The sequence below is a fragment of the Tamandua tetradactyla genome, chromosome 3 (assembly GCF_023851605.1).
Source record: "Tamandua tetradactyla isolate mTamTet1 chromosome 3, mTamTet1.pri, whole genome shotgun sequence".
Taxonomy (NCBI): Eukaryota; Metazoa; Chordata; class Mammalia; order Pilosa; family Myrmecophagidae; genus Tamandua; species Tamandua tetradactyla.
This window is the reverse complement of record NC_135329.1, coordinates 18,782,185-18,788,184: the sequence shown is the minus strand read 5'-3', so window position 1 is coordinate 18,788,184 and position 6,000 is coordinate 18,782,185.

Below are 6,000 nucleotides of genomic sequence, written 5' to 3'. Positions count from 1 at the left end.
GGACACAATCCAAGTGTCCATCGAAAGATGAATGGATAAACAAAATACAGAATATACATACAACAGAATTATACTCGCTTGTAAAAAGTAGTGAAGCTCTGATGCATGCCACAACACGGATGAGGCTTGAAGATATCATGATGCATGAAATGGATCAAAGAGAAAAGGATGGATATTGTATAGTTCTCCCTATATGAAATAACTATAATATGCAAATTCATTGAGATAGAAAGTAGAATTTTCAGGTTTCGAGGAGAGGTAGGAAGGGGCAATGGGGAGTTAAAACATAATGTGTGCAGGTTAGTTTTGGGGTGATGGACAAGTTTTGGTAATGGTGGTGACAGTAGCACAACATTGTGACTGTGATTAATGTCACTGAATTGCATGCTTAGGCCTGGTTAAGATGGAAAATTTTATATAACATATTGTACCACAGTTTCAGAAAGAGACAGAGACTAAACAGACAATGACAATTAACTACAACACAGGACCCGGAACTGGATCGAACAGTGGAGGAGAACGTGGCCCAAAGGACATTTGGGGGACAGTTTAAAAAAAAATGGAACAAAGGCTGAATGCTCTATAGAATTGTTAAATTTAACTTAATAATTGTACTTAATGTGGTTATATAAATGAATATCATTGATCTTAGAAATATACAAGAAAATATAAAATTGTAAAGGAGCATGATCTATGCAACCTACTCTCAAATGTTTAGAATAGATGATGACGATGATTATGATGATGATGAAGATATACAGATGATAGCTATGATAGACACAATAGATTGATACAGATAGAATGATATTACAAATGTGGCAAAATGCTAAAATTTGGTAAATCTCGGTATCTGGGTAGGGGGTATATGGGAGTTCTCTGTATTGTTTTTGCAACTTTTCTGCAAGTGCAAAATTACTTCAAAATACAAAGGTTTAAATTAATTAATTTTAAAGGATATATTAATTTTTAATGGATAAATCGAAAATAAAATATCTGGGAATGCACACTTGGTTGCTAAAACCATAAAATAGTCAAAGAAGTTATTTTATAAAAATCAGGATAGTGGTTACTTTTGGGGAGTGGGAGGTAGGGATATTGGGATGGGTTGTATGAGGGGATTGCAAGGAAGCAAGTAAAAGTTGTTTCTTGACCTTGTTACCACACAAAGGCTGTGGATTCTCTTGCCCAATGCGCTCAGTAACCAACTCCTGAGACCTTGGGTTTCAAAGAGAGAAAGAATTTATTACTAGGAGAGCAGCAGGAGAGCAGATGGCCTGTTGTTCCAAAATCTGTCTCCCCAAACTGCAGTAATTCTGATAGTTTTATTAGAGTAAAAGATGGGCACGGTTTAACATAATGAGCACAGTGGCCCCAGATGATGTAATCAGAGGTGAGCTAATTATTGAGCACGTCCAGACTGATTACATGCTCAGACAATGTACGTAAGAAAATGGCGGTATGAAGTATAGGTGACTTGTAGGTTAAAGTCTAAGCTACTGCGCGTGTCAGGCAGGCCTACTTTGGTTAGACTCAATCTCGGTTATAAAGATAACTTTGGACTTGGGGTGGGTTAGTTCTGAGCTGACCCAAAACCCTTCATTAATAACATTAGGGACTGTCTTTAAGAATTAAAAGACTCTAAAGTTGAAAAACTGGATAACTGGGTACAAGTGAAGATTAGTCACAAGATTTTACAATCACAGGGCAGAAGCTAAGGGTTATACGATCATAATCAGAGATCAAGGCAGCCGGCACAATTTAGAGATTTCAGGTATTTCCCTCTGTCTACCCCAATATACTAGAAAGCAAAAAAGACTATCCATATAACGATTCAGCAATCAAAATTATCCCTTAAATTCTAATTTCTTAGTTACAATCTGGGTGTTAGTGTTAAGGAATTTTTGCCCTAGAATAATTAACTAAAGCTGTACTTTTGGGTTGGCTTCTATATCCACATTTCATTTGATTAATGAAAATATTATTTTTAAAAAAACACCATAAGCAAAATTAAAAGATAAACTGGGAAAAATACACGTGACAAAAAAAGATTAATATGCTTATTTAAAAATGACCTTTTAAAAATTAACAAGGAAAAACAACTGCAGTAGAAAAATGAGCAAAGACACTTTATGGAAGACCTAAATGGCCAATAAACACTTTTTCAATGTTCAATTTCACTGATTATCAAAGAACTGCAAATTGAAGCAAAAATAAAAATGTTGACCAACCAAACTGGGAAAGATTAATCGAATAGCAATGCCTAGCATTGTTGATGATGGAGAGAATTGGCATCCACCTACAAAGCTGATGGGAATCTGGTTTGTCCCAAATTTTTTGGAGAGCAATTTGGCAACTTTTATGAAAAGCCTTTAAAGTCTGCATGCATTTTATTCATATAATTCTATTTCTAAGAATTAAACCAAAAGAAACTATCATGAAAGTCTGAAAAGATATAATTACAAAGAAGTTTAGCAAACTAATATTTGTAATAGGAAAAAACTATGAATAACCTAAATCTCCAATAAGTAATTTGTAAAATAAATTATCAATCCAAGGAAATACTATGTGGTCATAGAAGAAGTAGACAAATGATGTTGAAAATGTTTACAACGTACTGTTTTGCAAAAAGCAAATTTAAAAGCAATATTTGGTGCAATATCTGTTTCATTTAACGCTTATTATTGTCTAATATAACACACATACAGAACAGTGTACAAAAGCTACGTACACAGATTTATCATCTCTAAAAACAGCTTTACCCCTTTTGTATACTTCAATACACACTGTCGTTTAGCTTTACCTGTTTTTAAATGTTATGTAAATGGAATCATATGATATGCACTCTTTTATGTCTGGCTTCTTACACTTAATATTATGGTTGTGAAGTTCATTTCTGTTGTCGCATTGTAGCTTTTCATTACTATATATACTGCATGGAGAAAGCCTTCCTAAACTGCAGCATGCTTATACCAGAATATATTTATTCATTCTGCTCTTGAAGGATATTTAGGTTGTTTCCAGTTCAGAGTTATTATGAATAATGCTGCTATGAACATTCTTCTTATTCAGTACACAGGAGAACACATTTCTGCTTGGTGCATATTTAGGAGTAGAACTACTAGATGACATTTGTGGACCTTTAGCTTTAGTAGATAAAGTCAAACAGTTTTTCTTGTACCAACTGATACTCTCTCTGGCAGTGTGAATTCACATTGTTCCACATCCTTAGTAATATTTGGTAGTATCAGTCTTTGTGGGGTTTTTTTTGTGTGTGTTTTATTACAGAAATTGTGGATTTACAGAACAAACACGCATAAATACATACCACCCTGTTATTAACACCTTGCACTGGTGTGGGAACATTCGTTACAATCGATGACAGCACATTTCAATAACTGCACTATTCATTAAAGTCCATGGTTTAACTTAGAGTTCACGGTTTGTATAGTGTAGCTCCGTGGATTTTCTTTTTTTTAATTTGTATTCTGTTCCCATGTATACAATCTAACACTTCCTCTTTTAATTATATTCAGATACACATTTTAGTGCCGTTAAATGTGTTCACAATGTTGTGCTACCATCACCATCGTCCAATATCAAAACATTTCCATCGTTCCAAATAGGTACCCTGTACATTTTAAGACTTAAATTCCCATTCCCCACTTTGTCCCATGGTAATCCATACTCTATTCCTGACTTTATGAGTTTGCCTATTATAATTGTTTCAAATCAGTGAGAGCATACAAGATTTATCCTTTTGTGTATGGCTTATTTCACTCAACATGATATCCTGAAGGTCATTTCATATTGTCACGTATATCAGGACTTCATTCCTTTTTACAGCTGAATCATATTCCATTGAATGGATATACCACATTTTATTTATCCATTCATCAGCTGATGGACCTTTGTGTTGCTTCCATCTTCTGGCAACTGTGGATAATGCTGCTGTGAAAATTGGAGTCAAATATCTGCTTAAGTCCCTGTTTTCAATTCTTTAGGGTATATACCTAATAGCGGGATTTCCAGGTTAATGGTAATTCCTATACTTAGCTTTCTGAGGAACCTCCAAAGTGTCTTCTATGGTAGCTGAACCATTTCACATTGCCAATAACAATGAATGAGTGTTCTTATTTCTCCACAACCTCTCTAATACTTGTTATTTTCCATTTTTTAATCGTAGTCATTCTAATGGGAGTGAAATGGTATCTCACTGTGGTTTTAATATGCATTTCCTTGTTGGCTAATGTATTAAAAGATACTGAGCATCTTTTCATGCCTTTTCTGGTTCTTTGTATATCTTCCTTGGGGAGATGTCTGTTCAAGTATTTTGCCCATTTTTGTTTTAGGTACATGGTCCAGGATTCGAACCCAGGTTTCCTGCATGAAAGGCAAGCATTCTACCACTGAACCACCCGTGCAACCTCTTTTGCCCATTTTTAAACTGGGTTGTTTGGCTTTTTTTTCCCTAGAACCAAGAAGAATCAGTGAGACATCTCATATTACCCCATGTCCAGTAATAATTATTGTCTTAGGTTGGGTTACCTAGAAACAGCACCTGAGACCAAAATTTGTGTCCACATGATTTTCTCTTTCAAGAGAAATCTATAAGGGAGGGAAGCAGGAAGGGGAGAGTCAAGCAAGGATGTAGTCTCAGATGAGAGGAGTGGAGTCAGGGAAGGCTTCCCTGAGGAAGTGCTACCTTATTACCCCGGTGACGCTGGCAGCAGGCGTGTACTAGGCAGAGCAGAGGCAATAGTATACATGAATGTATGAAAATGACACAAAACATACCACACTGAGGAACTGAAAGAAATTAGGGGTAGGGGGAGGAGGCAAAAGATGAGCTGTAAGTCAGGTAACAGCACAATCAGAAGCCATCAAAGGGTTTTAAGAAGGGAGTGATTACAGTCTTATAAAGCTAAATATGGCCACAGCACCCAGAATTTGCAGGAATTTAAGTCTGATGGCCTCAGTCTTCTCAGCGAAGGGCAATACCACCGGCTCAAAGTGAAGAAAACAGTATTTCGGTGGGGCATCTGAGAAAAGTGACAAAGGTTTGAAATAATCGTTGAAAGAATGGGATGGAGTGGGTGAGGGCCCAAACTGATACTAACACTTAGACTCCGTTTCAATTTCAATTGGTTGGCATTTAAAATTCAGAGTTCTCTTATTTAGCCTCTACATTTCAAATTTCATTTTACAATTGTTAACACTAGAGAACTAAAGATTCAGGAACAAGTTTGTAATCTGCACATGTGTTTGCTATTCTCCAGCAATCACCTCAGTATTCACTGAACAAATAATTATTGTATACCCATTATAAGCCAGTCACAATTACATTCATGATTCAGGGCTGGTAAAGTGTAGGATGGATACAGTGGTAGGAAAAGAGGGCAAAGATGTTGAACATGTTTAGAAAGTCTTACCCCAGGCTTTAGCATGGCAAGAAAAGAATAAGGCGAGGGGGAGGCAAACATACCAGAAAGAAAGTAAGGTGTCAAGTGAATAAAAGATCTCTGAAGCTAAAAAGAGAGAGAAGAAAAACGACAGTATTACTGAAAAGAACCAAGGAGGGAATAAGGGCAGTGAAGTCAGGAGGCTGTGTTCAGAGACTGCTATATTAGTTTTAAGATTGTTGAAGTGGAAAGTAAAAAGCAATGTAAGGGTGGGTGCATGGGTGGTTCAGTGGTAGAATGCTCCCTTTCCATGCAGGAGACCCGGTTCGATTTCCAGGCCATGCACCTAAAAAAAAAACACGAAATGTAAGGTTGAATAGAAATCATTGCACTGAGTTCATGGAACTTGATGCTAGAGTGCTGCATGATCAGCATTTTTCAAGACTTAGAAGTTATGATGGAAAACATGAACTCAGTGCCCAGATTCTCAGTGAGGCTTGGAGTTCACACCATGGAGGGAAAAAGGTGGTAACTGACTTGGCATGGTACCACCTTTCTCTACTTTGAAATGCCTACATGACATCCTAGGAGAAATGTTTAG